Raw genomic sequence first — 19,005 nt, forward strand, 5'->3', positions numbered from 1 at the left:
CTGAGACTGGAAGGACCCCAGGGGTCATGGCCCCCAGACTTTCTGTTGGCCCAGGACAGGAACCATTCCCGAAGCCAACTCTTCAGACATGGATTGGACTGGACAATGGGTTGGAGAAGGACGCTGGTGAGGAGTGAGCTTCTTGGATCAAGTGGACACTTGAGACTATGTTAGCATCTCCTGCCTGGAGGGGAGATGAGAGGGTGGAGGGGGTTAGAAGCTGGCAAAAAAGGAGATGAAAAAAGAGAGTGGAGAGAGAGAGCAGGCTGTCTCATTAGGGGGAGAGTAATTGGGAGTGTGTAGCAAGGTGTGTATGGGTTTTTGTGTGGGAGACTGGCCTGATTTGTAAACTTTCACTTAAAGCACAATAAAAACTATTAAAAAAAAAAAATGAAGTTAGTCCAAAATCCTTTCTCTTTATTACAGATTACATGTTCTCTTTTATGATATGGATTTCTAATCATGTACCTCATTGTGTTCTTCATCTACTCGATCTATAAACGAGGAGACTGAGGTCCTAGAGGGTGAAATGACTTACTCAAGGTCAAAAATGGGACAGGAACATTGCCTATTTCTACTGCTATATTGTGCCTACCAGCTCTAATGCCTTGCTATGCGCTATTCATATCAAGTATTACACTTTGTTATCCCATACCTACCAACTATACAGAAATATACTTTTTTTTTTTTAACAGTACAGAAAGACCCTTCTGAAAACTGGGATTTCTGTAATGTTATCAGACAGACCAATTATCAAGTGGAATCACACGTGACATGAAATGCCAGTGAGAAAACGCAACAGTAAAGAAAAACACTTTAAAAGAAATAACTAGAAGAAAATGGTAGAAATTAAGTGGCAAAGCATTTCTTATAACTGAAAATTAGTATAAAAGTCAAACCTCCAGAAAAAAACAAATATAAGGGTGCCTTCACTAGAGGCAGTTCAAGTAGGCTGTCTGGAGGGTAGCCCAGAAGAGTGTGTCAGAGCCTGGGCAGGTTAAGAAAAGTGTCCATTTGAGAGTGGGGAAATGGGGAAGGAGGACAACCCAGCATGAGATATGAGAGTCTGAGGAGAGTGAGGAAAAATCTATGTGGGGAGGGGGAGGCAGCCAGACATGGGTTGTCAGAGCCCAAGTAGAATGAGGAGCCATTAACATGAGGGAAGGGATAGGGATGGCATTGGTGCAGCACAGGATGTCAGGAAGATATTCACCTTAGGGGGAGGAGATGGCCTGGTGGCAACAGGAGACTGGGGATACACACATAGGGAATGATTGAACAAGTAAATATATCAGTGATGATGGGGATCAAGTTTCTCACTATAGAAGATAAATACATACACAAAGGCACACATATATACAAACCTACCTATCAACTATATATACATATAGATATATAGAGGGAATTCTGCAGTATTCGATGAGATTTGGAGATACTGTTGTGAACTCATGGCTTTTAATACAGATGCACAGATATATAAATACAGACATTAATGTGCATATACACACACACACATATACATATATTTCCTTGGCTGTGTCCACTGAGAGACCCTGGGAACACCAATAGCCCAATAGAAATAAGCACACTTACCGCCCAGATCTTGGTGTCTAAATACCATTCTCCATCAAAGGAACCAGGGCTCTATAAAGTAATAGCTGATTCCAGGCCTAAGACAGAATAGATACAGGATAGGCCTCAAATATCTTTTGCCAGAAAAGTAAGGAAGGACTGACTTATTGATTTGATCAGAAAGTAGTCAAATTTGGGGCAATTTAAGAATCAAAATAATGGATCATAACTCCAACAAAAAAGAAATCTATTAATCCCTATTGATGCAAAAGAATAAATAAATTGAAAGTTTAACGAGGAACAGCATACTTACATAGTCTCAAAGTATCTCCTATAAAATACTCTAATTACTAAGGACAAAAGAGTAAGTTTACAGTACAAAAGACTGGCAAATATCACCTTAATCAAGTGACCAAGTTAACAACACTAATAATAAGGAAAATCAAAATCATGTTCCCCTGATAGGATACAATAAGGACACAGCATCACTTCTATGGTAATCACGCCAAAGATACATAACCTGAATCTAATCGTACAACAGGATCAGACCATCGTATGAAATACCAGATAACTCCAAATTGAGGTAGACTCTGTAAAATAACTGGTCTATAATTCTGAAAAGTGTCAAAGCCATCGAAGTTAAGAGAAGACTGAGGAACTGTTTCAGATTGAAGACTGACAAGACATGACGACTAACTGCAATGCAAGACTTCTAGACCGGATGGTTTTGCTATAAAAGACATTCTTGGGACAACCTGCAAAACTTAAATGTGACCTGCAGATTGGATGGTAGCAACATATCAGTGTTAACTGTCTGATTTTCATGGTTATATTGTGGTTTGCAGGAGAATGTCTTTGTTATAGCAAATAAATTATTTGCGGGTGATGTTGCCAACTCACTTTTAAGGGTTTTGAACTAAAAAAGGATAAATTTATGGAAGGACTTTAAGTTGTATATAAATAATATCCACTGTAATAATTCACTATATAACCATTATGTAATTAGAATCATGCAGTTTTTAGCAAGAGTTATGAGAAAACAGTACAAAATATACTGGTTCTCTTAACAATTCTTTGCTCATTTCTGGTTTATAATTTTCAAGTTATGAGATATGTCAAGGAATTAAAAAACTATATTTTGTACTGCAAGGTTAAAAGCAAACAGAAGCACACTCTAGTGGAACAGTTTCCATATCTGAATAAAGACTCAATGGGTAATACCAGACAATTATTTATCCTATTAGTTTTAGGGCTGCCTTTAAAAAAAAAAAAAAAAGAAAGAAAGAAATGTGAGTCAAATCTGTAAGGAAAATAGAAATCCTTTAGGCTGTAGTATCAATATTCCAACACTATTTTGAATTCTATCATTCAAATGATTCAGCTAATGAAAATATTTGTTTTCTTACATTTCTACCAAAGACAGGTAAGAAGGAAACCAATTCACTTCATAGAAAATAGGTAAAAAAAAAATCTTTATAAAAGGGAAAAGAGGGTGAATCAACTTCTGGCAACTTCAAAAAGCTCTAGATTCTAAAATGCGAATTTGACTAACCTTCGAGTTAGTTGGTTATAGAACTATAAATGTTATAACCTCTTTTAAAGCATGCACTGAAGTTTCAAAGTAAATTTCTAAAGTAAGGGTAACAGTAAATGCTACATATCCTGTACATCATTTCCAATACACAAGTCATTTATTTTAAGAAATTCATTCAGAAAAAAACCACCTATTTTATACCCGATACCATGTTAACTCGAGCATAACAACGATTGTAAGGATGGCTCAGGACCGGGCAGTGTTTCGTTCTGTTGTGCATAGGGTCACTATGAGTTGGAACCGACTCGATGGCACCTCACAACAACAAGAACAACCATGCTAACAGGAGCCCTGGTGGCATAGCGGTTAAAAACTATGGCTGCTAACCAAAAGGTCGGCAGTTCGAATCTACCAGCCACTCCTTGGAAACCTTATGGGACAGTTCTACTCTGTCGTATAGGATTGCTATGAGTTGGAATTGACTTGACAGCAACGGGTTTGGTTTTTTTGGTTTACTATGTTAAGAATAAGAGAAGAGATATGGTCCCCGATCTCATAATCAGACTAGTAAAAAAGATTAACAAGTAAAAAAAAACAAAAATATTAAGTCAGTGCTATATACCATAATCCCCCATGTGTCTGTCCGTCTGTCTTACCGTGGGGGCTTGTGTGTTGGAAGAAGGACCCGTGGTCTACTTCTGAAAAGAATTAGAGCCAGTGAAAACCTTATGAATAGCAGCGGAACATTGATACAGTGCTGGAAGATGAGCCCCTCCGGTCGGAAGGCACTACACCGTGGATGCAATAATGGGCTCAAGGGTGAGAATGGCGCAGGACTGGGCAATGCTTCCTTCTGTTATACATACGGTTGCGATGGAGTCAGAACCAACTCAACGGCACCTAACAACGACAACACGTATCATAATAAAGATATACTCGAGCACTGTGGGAACATACGGGAGAAGCAGTATACTGGAGCTGGTCACCTCTCCTAAGCATCCATATCCCAATCAGGAGAGCATGACTTGCCAACAGCTTGGCAAAGGGCAATCCTATATAGCCATAACCCTGACATACCTGCCTCATATGAACCAGGGTGGACACCTGACCAAGCTCAGCCAATCAGATTATCTATTCAGGAAATATATAATAAGAATTAGTCACACAGAGGTGGGCACTACAGATTAAAAATCATTCTCAGAATCATTTTCTGTCATGTTTACACTGGTAAAGATTCCGTGAAAGCCAGAATGCAGCAGGCACAGAAAAATACAGATGAGAAATCATGCAGCCAAGAGGACAGAAAGTGGTCTCTTTGATGCCCAGATATGCTCTTGTGATTAGGTCTCGTGAAAGTCTCCTGTATCCTTAGTCTGAACTCTTTTTTTTTTTTTTTAACTTGAATTTATCTGATTAAGTTTCTATTGTCTAACTAAGACAAGTTCCTAATGAACCCTAGAGAGGGCCTGGGAAGGCTACTCCAAGGAAGTAATGCCTTAGCTGAATCTTCTCAAAGGAAGAGGTACCAGCCAGTCAGGGGTGAGCTCTCAGGCAGAGGAAACAGCATGTAGAAGCATAATAAAGCAGAGTACGTCGAGGGACCTCTAAGAACTTCTGATGGCTGAGACACAAGTCTGAAGTGATGAGAGGTGAGGCCAGAGAGCAAAGCAATCTTATAGGGCCTTTAATACCACGGTAGAGAGTCTGGATTCCTACCCCTACCACTTCCACTGAGTTTATGAGGCTGGGGTTAGTAAACTATGGTCCTGGGCCAAATTGTTGTGCACAGTGCCTTTAGCTAAGAAATTCATATTTTTATATGGTCGGGGGTGGGGGGGAGAATATGTGACAGAAACCAAATGTGAAATCTACAAAGCCTAAAATATTAACTATCTAGCCCTTTAAAGAAAAAGTCTGCCTATTCCTGCTATAAGAAATGGAAAGATTTCAAGCATGTAAATGAGATAATCAAAGGGCATTTTTTTTGCAAGATCATTAAAACAAGTGTGGAGAATGGATGAGAAAAGGTAACACTGCATGTAGGAAAGCCAGTAAAAGCTGCTATTGCAATAGTTCCGGAGAGATAATGAAGGTCTGACAGTAAGCAATGCCAATAAAAATGAGAAGAAAAGTCCAGTTATGAAAAAATGCTCTTAGGATAAAGACTCAAATCCCTAACACTGTCTCTATACCCTTGCATGGACTGGCCCCCTGCCTCCCAGCCCAGTATCATGCTACCCCTGGATCTCTGGGCTTTAGTTATACAGGCTCTTAATCAGTTCCCTCCCTCAGTGTAGAACGCTCTTACTTCCCACTCATCCATCCCTTTCACAGTTAGCACCTCTCACTCTGATCTCCCCCCATTTCCTTACTCCTCTCCCCTAAAATTCACATCTCTCATTTACTTATTCATTCAGTCAACAAATATTTATCGACCACATGTAACAGGACAGGAATTGTGATAGGCTCTAGGGTACAATGATACAGCCCCTGCCCTCATGGAAACTACATTTTATGGAGAACACTTTTAACCAAATCAGAAGACTTGATACTTAAGTTGATCAAGTAGCTCAAAAGTATTCAATGCAGGTTATCAGTGTGTAGCAAAAAACTGTCAAGTGCTGCCACCCAATCTTCCTTATTCCTGCTTAAAATAATTTCACTTTTTCAAACATAAAAAAAACCACTGCCATCGGGTCAATTCTGACTCACAGCAACCCTACAGGACAGAACAGAACTACCCTATAGGGTCTTCAAGGCTGTAAATCTTTACAGAAGCAGACTGCCACATCTTTCTCTTCCGGAGTAGCTGGTGAAGTGCTTAGCCACTGGGCTACCAGGGCTCCTTTCAAATACATATGTGCATTTAAATTACTTCTTAAATTTTTGTCAAAATTAAAGTAACTGCATTTGTACATGGCTTCTCTTTTTATTTGAACCTCCAGATTCAGGTACACCATCATAGACCAATTTGCTTGTGTCTCCTGATAGCTGACAAAGTTTACCGCCAGACTACACGGGTTTGAAAGACTTTGTATGCTAGACCATGTTTATTAAATAGACATTTCCCTTCATTTTTTAGAAGCTACATCTCAAAACTGTAAATGGCTTGAGGGCAGAAACCATTGTACTTTATAATCTCTAACATCAGCACCCTGTGGGTGGCACACAGTAATAAAGTTTGAATGAATATATAACTTCCAATTAATGTTTCTGATCAGCATAAGACAACTATTACTAAACTTAGTCGATATAATTAAGTCCAAAAGCAAATACAGCTGACATTTTGCCTGTACAGCCTTACAGTAATACTTTTTGATCAAAATATTTTTGAAATACAGAAAATACCTCATGAATTAGCACCTGTTACTATTGTTTTAAAATTCTGGGAGGACTGAGACCTTCATGTTGGGACCCTTTGCTATAAAGGTTACCCTAGACAGGTAAGCTTAAGAGCCTCTGGGTTAAACAAAATTAAATACTTTAAGTCTTCAGTGTGCTTTTATGTACTGATATGCACTGTATCTCCAAAAGGACATTTTCAGATTTGATGAACCTGATTTTTTTTTTTTTTTTAATTAAACTAAACACTGTCAACATGGTAGAACACTAGTATTCTGAGGCCTACTGTTTGGGAAACATCTGCTGAACTCAGTAATATTTGAAAGACAATCACCAAATAAAAGGAATACTTCGCATTAAAGGTTTCATATCTCTTACCTTTCTAGCTGGTGGGCCATGAGCTTTATTCACTCAGCTGCCAGGAATCCCTCAGCTCTTATCAAGTAAGCAGTGCTTCTTACATTTCCATCTAAGTATTCCTAGGGCAAAGGAGAGGCAGAAAAGAGTGAACTCATTACCCTGAGGAACCTTAAAGAAATAGTCTCATGCAGTTCAACTCCCTGGTGGTGCAACGGTCAAGCACTAGGCTGCTAACTGAAAGGTCAGTAGTTCAAACCTACCAGCCGCTCCAGGAGAGAAAATACCTGGTGATCTGCTTCTGTAAAGATTACAACCTAGGAAACCCGATGAGGCAGTTCTACTCTGTCACACTGGGTCACTATGAGTCAGAATTAACTCATTGATATACAACATGAAATTTAAAAAATATTTTCATTTTACATCTTTAAAAGTACATGTGACTTCTGCCTTCTACTCCATATTATTTAATATAAAAATTAAGGTTCCTTACCAAATCTGCAATATTCCAGGAAGATGCTTTTTCTGTGGAGTCTCATAATGCCTAGCACATGCTACATATCAGAGGTGTCATAATGTCAGGATGGAAGGAGGGCAATGGAAACTTGCTGAAACATGGAAGAAACAAAATGAAGCTTTTCACCACGATAGACATGGCGGGGGGCGGGGGCAAGTCACAGATGACAGATGATAGATGAAATGGCACTGTGGAACCTAAATATCAAAATTCTTAGAGATCACAGATTTTATTCTGTCAGTACCATACCATAACATCCATGGGACCCAGTATATGTGCTTCATTTTTGGAAACAGCATATTTGACTTTTTTAATAGCTTTATCAGTGAGGATTAGGGTCAGCTGTGAGTAACAGAAAACAAAATAATAATGGCTTACATGATTCAGAAGGATAAACATAGGCAGCTCAGAACCATGGTCACCAGGAAGCCAGGCTCCTTCTATTTTGTTGCTTTGCCATTCTCAATCCATGGCTTCCCCTTTGTGGTTTAAACTAACTGCTCAAGCTCTAGCCACGATATCTGCTGATCAGACAGCAGGAAGGAGAAAGGAGAGATGAACACAGAGCCTCCCTCTAAAGAAACTTTTCTGAAATCTCATAGGAAAGTTGTATTTACATTCCACAGTATAGAACTTAGTCGCATTTCAGCTATATGCTCAGCTAAAAATTGGACCTTCTACAATAAGGAAAAAAAAGGGAATGAATATTGCTGGACAATTAGTTGTTTCTGTCAGCATACTCCATCTCATCCTAAAATGACTGGATACCTCATAGAGATGCTTTGGCAGTCTACTGAAGTGAGCTTTCAAAAGCAGAAGATCCTGCCAGTGGCCAAGAACAAGACAATGTTCATAAAGACTTCTCTAAATAAGCAAGATGAACCTGTAGGTGACAGAGGGGAAAGAACGGAAAAATCTGAAGACCAGAATGACAATGTAAGGGTAAAAAAAACAACCAAAATCATTGTTGTTTGGGAGGGTAAACACATATAAGCCGTTCACAAAACTCAGAAATGACAAAGGACCATCATGTAAGTCACAGTGTCCAAGGTAAGATCAGGTAAAAACTTGGCAGAAAACTCAGTTACCAACTGCACTGGGAAAAGGCAGTGATGGGGGGAGGGCGCAAGAAGTTAAAAGTGAAAGTAGACTTTACTATTACCTCAGGGCTGAGTTCCCATTACTAGGACAAATATGAACTTGGGAAATTTCCCCATTGCGTGGACTGTTACAAAGATGGATCGCGCTTTACTTTGAGTAAGGTTGGCTGAAACAGCCTTAATATGTTTGAAACTTTGTTGTGAATGCCAGAAGCAAGAAAGATTCTCATTTCAAAGGTGGCAACAAAATTGTTTTATCTACAGGCTGTTCTATAAAGGAAAAAAGACGTGAAGAGGACCCTTAGTTATACAAATGCAAAACGGGGACTATAAAATGGGAGCAGCAATTCAAACAACAAACGACTCTATGGGATAATGGAAAGGCGCACATCTTCTAGGCAGAGACACATTTCTGAAAACTGTTTCCTTCAGAGAAATGTCTACTTTCTATGGATGGATTTAGGCTGTCCCATTTGTATGGAGATGCTCATATTCTTATTTCAGTAGTTTCTCACAAAAGATCAAGAACATCCTAGAAAACATCAAAATAAACTTCTGGTCTTATCTTCAACCTCAAAGGGTAACTATTCTAAGCTAGTCTAGTGAACCTGACCTGTACTGTTGATATCAGACACAAGTAATGTTAAGCTCATCATTCAGACTTTGAAAAACATTTAAAATGTATTCTTTTTTTTGGGGCGGGGGTAACTTTAAAGATACAAGTGTAAAAAATCTCTTTCACTATCATTACTCTGCCCTAGGTACTGTGTACTTTTTGTATTTGGATATAACTGAGCTGCAGGCAGGGGGTAGGACCTCCACGGAAGGGTAGAGACACTGCTAATGGCAAGTATTCTGGCAAAAGCAGATACTATGCCAAGAAACAGGGTTCAAAAGATAGGGTTAGTGTGAGAAAGGAATTAATCCTCTCTTGGACATGGACTCAGAAGAGTCTAACATACTCAAGGGTAAGCCCAGATGGTATACAGAAAAGGTGGTAGTATCTCTCCTTGATGGAGGACAGGAGCCATGCAGGAGGGGGACAGTCTTCCAAGGTGGCAGTGTTCATACTAGGGTATCTGTTATTGAGGGTACAATAAGGCTTTCCAAGGGATACTTCGGCTTGACGTTGTTATTTGCCATCAAGTCAATTCCAACTCACGGCGACCCCATACAGACAGAGTAGAACTGCTCCACAGGGTTTTCAAAGCCGTGACTTTTGGGAAACAGATCACCAGGCCTGTCTTTCAAGGCTCCCCTCTGGGTGTTTTAGAACCACCAACGTTTCAGCTAGTATTGGAGCTGTTACACAGGATAATTAAAAAAAAAAAAACCCAAACCCGTTGCCGTTGAGTCGATTCTGACTCAATAGTGACCCTACAGGACAGAGGAGAACTGCCCCACAGAGTTTCCAAAGAGCGCCTGGTGGATTCGAACTGCCCACCTTTTGGTTAGCAGCCGTAGCTCTTAACCACTATGCTACCAGGGTTTCCTTACCCAGGATAGTTTTAAGAAAGTCAATTTCTCTATTTTCAACTTCCCTCCCTAAAACGTCTGCTTTCCTAAAAATGATCTGACTACTTTCCCCATGTCCTCACTGTCCTACTTTTCAAAAGGAACCCATATCTCTCACCCATTCCAAATCTCATTACAATACATGGCTTCTGGCTGTAAAAACCACCATGGAGCAAAACAAAGGTATAATTTAAAGTGTCTTAAAGCTTCTATTAATCAAGGCACCATTAACCTTCCTACTTGCGTCTCTGTCTGCCTTACAAATACTTCTGTCAAAGGCAAAGTGTAACTTCCGTTAAAGGCAAAGCCTGTGTTTAAGAACGTTCTGAATTCAGACATACTGTACAATGTGTTGACATACTGTACTTTCTCTCTTCCTTTCCCCAAATATTGTCCAAAAATGCACTGTCTTCATGGAAGATTTCCATGAAAGCAAGGAAGAAATCAGTAAGAAACTTTGTTATGCATACACATGCATATTTGTGGAAAAGAAGTATCATAAATTGATCAATAAAAAACCTTAAAACATAGAAATACACTGGATTCAAGTAAAATTATTTTGGAGACGTGGGAAAAAAATAAGAAGGAACAATGAAAATTTCCAGCTGTTGACGACGAGCTACTTTATGCTGAGGATGAGCTAATTTGAGTTTGTTTTTTTAAACCAATGATACAGTATCAAATTTCTACCGTATCTGGGTACTTATAAATGAGTGCTGTCAATACTTAGAAAAGCCAATAATTATACTCTCTGAAGCTATTTAACCTTATGATAAAAGAAATTAGGAATAAACTCAGAAATGTTCAAGAGTATTTAATTTATCAAATTTCTTTTCAGGAGTATGTGAGTGTAGTAGGCAGGACCACCCCCTTCCTATCCCCTCCTCCCCATCCCACACCCCCCCAGCCCCATCTCCATGCCATAATCCCTGAACCTGTGAATACATTACATGACATGGCAAAAGGGACTTTGCAGATGTACAATTACAGATCTTAAACAGGGAGAGTATCCTGAATTACTCAGGTGGGCACAATGTAATCACACAAACCCTTAAGCCAGAAAACTTTCCCTGGCTGGATTCAGCACAAGTCATCTGAAAGATTAAAAGCATGAGAAGAACTTGACCCACCATTACTGAAGGTGGCCAGATGGAAAGCATCCCAGCTTCCAGGAGAAACGATCACCCCCCAGCTGACAGCCAGCAAGGAAACGGGGACTTTCAGTCCTTCAAGCTGAAGAAACTAAATTCAGCCAACAATCTGAAAGAGCTTAGAAGCTGAATTCTTCCCCAGAGACTCTAATAAGGAAGGTAGCCCTGCTCACACTTTGATTTGGGCTTTGTGAGGCCCTAAGTAAAGGAACCAGCTGAGCCTACCTGAATTTCTGACCTACAAAAACTGTGAAATAATAAATTGGTGTTGTTTTAAACTAAGTATGTGGAAATTTGTTAGACAATAGAAAACTAATACAGTGAGCAAAAATTTTAAAGGCTTGTGCCCCACAGCTTCAAAATCAGCAATAACTTATAAAAACCGATTTTTCTCTGTGCTATACTTTCCTTCTTATAGCTGGTAAAGAAACACAAAATGCAAGCAAAATCATCCCAGAATTCATCTTGAATAGCGATATGGTCATAATAACAAACCTAAATCCAGGAGTTTGAGAACCTGTAGCCATGAGTTAATACTTTATTCCCCTTATAAGATTAAGGTATTAGGAAAATTTTAAATGGTATTATTTCACTAAGAACCTCTCCTGTAAGAAATGAAAAACAAATACACTAGCTTTAGGGTTTATGGTGCAGTGAATTACATAATATTGCCCTTCTAGCCATGGTCTTTGTGACTCCCACAAAATGATTGGGTGGAACTCTGCAAATAAGATACCTGTGGCCCACCAAGGGGACTGGACAGCCTGCTAAGCATGGGACCACACGAGTAAGGTGCATGAAACCCTAATGAGGGGATCTATTAGTTCTGTACTTGGAAACCCTGCTGGCATAGTGATTAAGTGCTATGACTCCTAAATAAAGGGTTGGCAGTTCGAATCTGCCAGGCGCTCCTTGGAAACTCTATGGGGCAGTTCTACCCTGTCCTATAGGGTCGCTATGAGTTGGAATCGACTCAATGGCACTGGGTTTGGTTTTGTTTTTTTGCCATCCCACTAGGCTTAAAAAAGAGCACATTTCAGAGCAGAGGTGGGGACCTCACTACCATCAGGAACGAAGAGCCAGGAGTGGAGCAAGTTCTTTGGACCTGGAGTCCCTGAGCTAAGAACCTTCCAGGCTCAGCAGACAGAAAACTGTAACACCAGAGATGCAGCTAGATGGTGAGACGCAGCAGCAGATAAAACAGTGGCAGGAGAATCAGAAGACCTATGTGAGATGGCACAGCGGACTTCCCAGGACACAGAGCAAGGCAGCTACAGTGGGCTTGCCGACACACAGAGTTAGAGAGCTGAAAGCCTTTGGGCATGAAGCTTGTCAGCAGAACGCAGTACCTCTGGGCACTTGAAAGAGCGAGGCTCATCAACCCATGGAGCCAGAGAGCTGAATGCCTTTGCGCAAGAGGCTTCCTCGCAGAATAGGGTGCCTCTGGACACTTGTCAGCAGGGCTAAAGAGCTTTGTAACATTTTCCCAAGCAGGGCAGAGACCAGGCCTGAATGGGGCCAGGGTCCAAGGGCCAAGAGGGGAGCCCTGTCCTGAGGAGGCTGAGAGAAGGCCTGCATGGTTGAGAGGAACGGAGAGAGCTGTCCTGCACTGAAGAAGGGAGACTTTCCCTACAGGCTTCCTGATCCTGAACCCAAGTTGTAGCCTGTTGATGCTGACCTTGAGTTGTAACCTGTCACATCCCTAATAAACCTCACAGTTGTGAGTATTGTCTGTGAGTTCTGTCTGCTGGTGCAATAAATTATCGAACCCAGTAGAGAAGTAGAGAGTACCATGGGAGAGATGGCTGGTGTCAGAACTGGTAAAAAGTTTGGTGAGTGGAGGTATGTTTGACCTCCACCTCATAGGAATTATTAGCCTTGGGCTGCTGATCTTGATTTGCTCTCCTTGTCCTTGTGAAGTTAGAGGAGGTCAGACGCCACCGCACCGTTTTTACTGGTTGTCAAAAAGAACAAATGAAAACAAATATATGTAAAATGCATAGTACAGTACATGGCACTCTAGTATCATCTATTAAGTTTCTTCTAAGTTTTGGCATATTTTACTTTGGCTTTAAACATGTGTTTTCCTAATGCTTACTTAATGTCTAATCTTATCAATTTGTTTATTTTTAAAATTAGAAACTAAGAACTGCATATTTAATTTAACTTTTAGACAAGATTTTTACACTAATCTTTAACCCACGGATTTGATGTTATTTGTAAGTTTATTTGGTACACAACGTTCAGTTCATTCATCAATGTAAGGAAATCAAAGTTCTCAGAAGTGAGAAAGATAAGCCCAGCTTTAATGAGAAAAGCAGCAGTTCTTAATGTTTTCCCCACTCACAATAGACATGACAGATGCCCTTCACACATATTACAACTCTAAGAGTACATTAAGGTTCTGATGAAACTCTTTAAAGTTGATACAAAACATAAAGAGCATCATAGACTTTTCTCAATACTGTATTCATGAAAGTATGTTATGAGTAGGTGAATAATGAAATCAGATCAATACTTCAAAATATTCTTTAATAAAAATTCAATAACCCAAATTTTTAAGTTAAACTTTATTTTTTAAGTGAGTCTTGATTATTACCAGACCTCTGATCCCTAGGTATAAGGTAAGCAAGTTCTTGTCTTATAATTTAAAATTATAATAGAAAAATACAAATAATTTACAGATAATGGTTATGAATATTAACGTATCAATGGACATTTTATTAATAGCATTTTAGATTTGGTAGTGGTGTTATATATATAATGTTCACAGCATTACTTTTGTTCAAGGTAGATATATAAAATGTACTTATCTATCGTAGAAGATTTTATGGAAATTACAGTATCACAATTTTATCACCGCAAAATATGAATATGCTGTACTGCTCAAGTTTTATATAGAAAAATTCTGAGGGGAAGAGGCATATACAGACCACAACTATGAGATATTCTTTCACATGGATTTATGATAAATCTACAATTATAAGTTCCACCCCAAGTTACAGTTCCTAGGGAAAACCCAACTTTCCTAAGGCTGCGAAATAAATAGGTGGTTGCTATATTGCCTTCAAACTGCAGCACAAGTATGTCAGGAGGGGTAGGCCATATTATTTCTAAATGATATTCAATTCAATGTTAAAATATACAAAAACTGATAATAACTACTCTCCTGTTGGGCATTTAAAATTGAGCAAATTTAATACATCATTTGGTGAGTGATTGCAAAACCGTTAGACATTGTAAATGTTATATAACATGGGAAAATGCCGATACTATTTTAAAAAAACATAAAGCTACATTGTAATTCTGTAAACACTATAATGTATATATACAAAATAGAAGAAAAATAATGAAAACAGTTAGTATGGCAAAACTGAAGTTGATTTCTAGTTACACTGCTATAATAGCTGCTCAATAAATAAACTGGAAGAACAAAGCCATTAAATTACAGTGACAGAGTTTAGGTTCAATTAGGTAAATTAAAGAATATTTAGGGAACATATTTACAAATTTAAGGCCAATATTATAGACAAAGTCAACCACAGACTTTCAAAAGAACCAAAATACATTTGGTATTTTGCCAATTACAATCATTCCCACCATCTTTTCCTACCAATTTCATTGAGGATCTCAGTGGTAATAAGCCACTACTACTTTCGGGAGTGCTTTCTATTCCTTGGGCATCAAGGCAGAAGAAAAATGGTTGCCAATTGTCTTTGTTAAGATACAGAATGTAGACATGAATGAACAGGCCTAGCCCCCAAAGCAGTTTATTTATATCCTTTCTTGTTGGGGGGGGGAATTTTTAATTACTACAATTTTACCACATCATTTATTTTTCTATTGACAAAAATGCCAAGGGGGAAAAAAAGCATCACTAAACATGCTTAAAAATGAAAATAAATTTTTAATGAAATTATACCTTACTCCAACTTTTTAACCTTGTGCTTGAGAAACAGAAAAAATGAAATAAAATGTTTTGTGGGGTTTTCTCTTAGATATAAATTGATGGACATTATCTAATAATGACTACCTGATCATTAAAAATTATATAAAGAGAATATGATGCATTTTAGACAAGTTCTTAACCTCACTGAATACATATAAAATAAACACTAAACTACTAAATTAAACTGTTTTTTTATAAAATGCAAAGGCTTTTAGGGGTGCATTTGAATTACAAAAAATAGCGTAACTAGTACTGTTATTTATTAATTTTTATGAGGATCAGCTGAATATCCAATAATTCTTGAAACTGTTACTCAGTTTGTTTTAAATTGAGAGGTTTTGGTGGACATTTTGTTTTAAGTAAGAAAGACTTCAACTACTTTATCCTCTCTAAGGACATTTCAACAAAAACACACACACAAAAAAAGAAGTGCCAGCTTAAAGGCAGATTTCATATCAGAATGAAGAGCTCAAAGGCAAAATGGAAAACAGTATGCACGGTGGGATTATTCCCCTGATCTAAAACGATCCTTGAATTTAATTTACCAGCAGAAAAAACCCACTGTCATCTCGATTCCGACTCTGTGACCCTATACCAGCAGAGGACATATAAATCATTACAACCCAACTTTTCCAAAATATAAAAATTTAGATAGAAAAAGTGTGGATGATTTCTTGAGAGTTAATGCTAGTTAGAAGTTCGATGTATAGCATATAATTTTTATGTTATACTACTACAGCTTCCAAACTCTAAATACCAATAAATCCCCCCAATTATCTATTAAACAGCTGACATGGTAACTATTTCTACTGTTATCTTAATTTAAAAATAAGAAACAAATACTTCAAGTAAAAAAGTAAATGCAAGAATTTCTGGATTGCATGATTTTTAATACATAATATAGTGGCCCAAATACCAAATAAACATTCTAACATGGTATTTAAAGAGATTTCCAGCAAATGCAATAAAATCTGTATAAGGCATTGCGTACCTTAAAAACATATACACGAAAAGTTCCTGAAAGCGCCTTCCTTACCGACAATTAAAATACAAAATGCCTACATTTTAATTACAACATTATATTCTAAATAATTTTAAAAGAATAGCAGTGGCATCCTCTCAAAGCAAGATTAAAGATTTGTTAGGGAGGCAACACACCGAAACCAAAAAACCAAACCTACTGCCGTCCAGTCAGTCAATTCCGACTCATAGTGACCCTACAGGACAGAGCAGAGCTGCCCCAGAGTTTCCAAAGCTGTAATCTTTCCAGAAGCAGATTGCCGCATCTTTTTCCCAAGGTGCAGCTGGTGCACAGGAACCCAGAACTTAAAGTTAGCAAGCCTTGTGCTTAACCACTTCACTGCCAGGCCTCCTTAGGCAACACACAAACCCGAACCAAACCAAACCCACTGCCGTTGAGTCCATTCCGACTCATAGCGACCCGATAAGCAATATACACACCACTGTAAACTTGAAAGATTCTTACAAATTATATTACAAAGCTAAGGATTCTTGATTATTATCGAAGGTCTTCAAGGTCCATGAACTTTCTTGATCTGCAGAAGGGCATCTAGTTTTTTAAAAAAAAACTTGAAAGGATGTTCCTCCAATTTCTGAAAAAAGTGTTTACAGAGGATGCCTGAAGTCAGTGTGACAAATTTAAATACAAGATATAACTGCTACTGTATTTGTAATTCAGGGCAGTTAACCCACATAGGGTTGACTTCTTACAATAAAGTCGCACCTTCATAATTTTGGTTCAATAGACCAAGGTTATACGGTTATTTAAAGATTCTGAGGGGGAACTGCTGCCACTGACAATGTCAATGGTTATGAATTTCTTCATATAGGACAAAAAGTGTGCTCAGAGAAACAGTTTCTGTTCTGACTTCAAATACATTAATAGTATGCATTGTTACTGTTTCTGTAATTTAAGATTACTAAGAAACTACTTGCATATTATAATTTAGGAATAAATGAATAGGTCTAAGTAATGTGTTTCACTCCATCATATTCACAGTAGTTTTACTCTCGCCTCACCAGTTTTAAGACTCCCTATTAAAAAAGACTTTTTTTTTTACTACCTACCCACCAAACCAAACCCACTGTCATGGAGTCGACTGGGACTCATAGCGACCCTATAGGACAGAGTAGAACTGCCCCATACGGTTTCCAAGGCTGTAAATAAATATTCACGGTAGCAGACTGCCACATCTTCCTCCTGGCTGGCGGGTTCGAACCCCAACCTTCTGGTTAGCAGACGAGCTCCACCAGAGCTCCTTTATACTACCTAAGACCACAAAAATAATCCCCAGCTCTTCCGCCCTCTCCTTAGCTTCGGTTCCACCAGCGTGCGTAGAAAACAAGCAAACACACACACACACACACACACACACACACACGGGAGCGCGCGCGCACACACACACACACAATCTCTCTTTCTGTCCTGGTCCCTGGGGCATCGATAAACAGCACAGATTATTTCCCTACAGAAGCTCTGGTGTCCACCCAGAGAGATAAAAAATGGGGGAAAACGCCAGAATCAACCCGCACCCACACCTCAGCCCCGCCCCACTGGGAAAAAGAGGGGGGTGGCGAGTGTGTGAGGGTGGCAGAAAGGACAGAAAAGGCCGGGCCTCCTAATTCCCAGGCTCACCATACCATTCGCTCCATCAGGTTTCACCGCAGGCAGGGACCCAGACCCTGTTTTCAGCCGTACATGCCGATCTACTCCCCATTCCACACCCCACATACAAATAGTCCCGGCCGCTGGGTCTTGGGTGGGGAGACCACAGCCGACCCTCTTCCCGCCCAAGCTAAGGGCCGAGGGAGGTCTCCCCGCGCCCTCGGCAGGTCCGACCTGTGCTCCAGGAGCCTCCGAGCCGACCGAAGAAGGGGAAGATAAATCGGAGGGAGGGGTCTGAGAGGAGCCGTTATTTCTTTTTCCTCTTCGTTAGGAAAGCGCGCGAGCGGGGAGGGGCCGGAACAACGAACGCCAGTTACCTAAAGGTCCGGCCGGGCTAGACAGCCTCCTGAAGCCGACGCCGGCAGGCTGCTGAGGTGGCAGCACAGCCACAGTCGCCCCGAGGGCTAGGGACGGAGGCAGGGGCGCCCCAGGTGCTGGGAAGCGGGGGGTGGGGACTGTGGTGAGCGACGTCGCCATGTTAGCGCCTTCTTTCTCGGTACCCCACAGTCTCCAGTCTGCAGCAATCTCCCCATCACTACTCACCTTTCCAGGTCACTAATGCATGCGCCCTTCGGCTGCCCGGAGCCCCGTGTTTACAAACCACCCCTGGAGGAAAGGGCTGAACCGTACTTTAAAGGCCACGGGCTCCCACAGGCTTCCGTCCTCTCTCGCGAGATCGGACTGACAACCCTTCTCCCCGCCCCACTCCCGGCATCCTCCCCATTCTTCTCATGCCCCTCCCCTCCACGCGCACGCCCCTTCTTGCCTTCCTTCGGAAGGAGCGACTCCGGGTCAGGTGGTTCCGTCAGCCTTGACGAAGGAGGCGGGACTCAGAAGGGTGGGGATGGAGGGGGCGGGAACCAAAAACACTCGGGCACTGGTGATTGGACAAGGAGACCGAAGGGCGGGAAGCAGTTCTGGAGGGGGCGGGAGTACAGAGACCAGTAACCCGTTGCTTTCCAGTCCATTTCAACTCGTAGCGACCCTATAGGACGGGGTAGAACTGGCCCATAGGGTTTCCAAAAGAGACTGCCACACCTTTCTCCCGCGGAGCAATTTGTGGGTTTGAACCGCTAACCTATCGGTTAGCAGCCGAGTTCTTAACGATTTCTCAGTAACCCTGGAGCTGCCGGAGGCTGTGATTGGCAGCTAGCGGGCGCGGGAGCAGGTGGCGGTTGAGGTCTCGGAGGGGATTAGTGGTGTGCAGGGAGAAGAGGTGAGTTCAGGAAAGGCTGCGAGTGAGGAGAGAGAAAGCCGGTGAGTTGCCAGCCCTGGGAACCGG

The 19,005-nt window shown here is 40.4% G+C and overlaps 1 protein-coding gene across 1 annotated transcript in view; it reads right to left on the reverse strand.

Annotated features, from left to right (window-relative positions):
• Window positions 1–18,401, reverse strand: part of ATF2 (activating transcription factor 2) — an 87,636-nt gene extending 69,235 nt beyond the window's left edge. The window contains exons 1-2 of the mRNA XM_049887496.1: window positions 18,267–18,401; window positions 6,827–6,927 (exon numbers count right to left, since the gene is read on the reverse strand). The gene's annotated coding sequence lies outside the window, so the exon portion shown is untranslated. The remainder of the gene's footprint in view (window positions 1–6,826; window positions 6,928–18,266) is intronic.
• Window positions 18,402–19,005: the final 604 nt, after the last annotated feature.

This window comes from Elephas maximus, chromosome 6 (assembly GCF_024166365.1).
Source record: "Elephas maximus indicus isolate mEleMax1 chromosome 6, mEleMax1 primary haplotype, whole genome shotgun sequence".
NCBI classification, from domain to species: Eukaryota; Metazoa; Chordata; class Mammalia; order Proboscidea; family Elephantidae; genus Elephas; species Elephas maximus.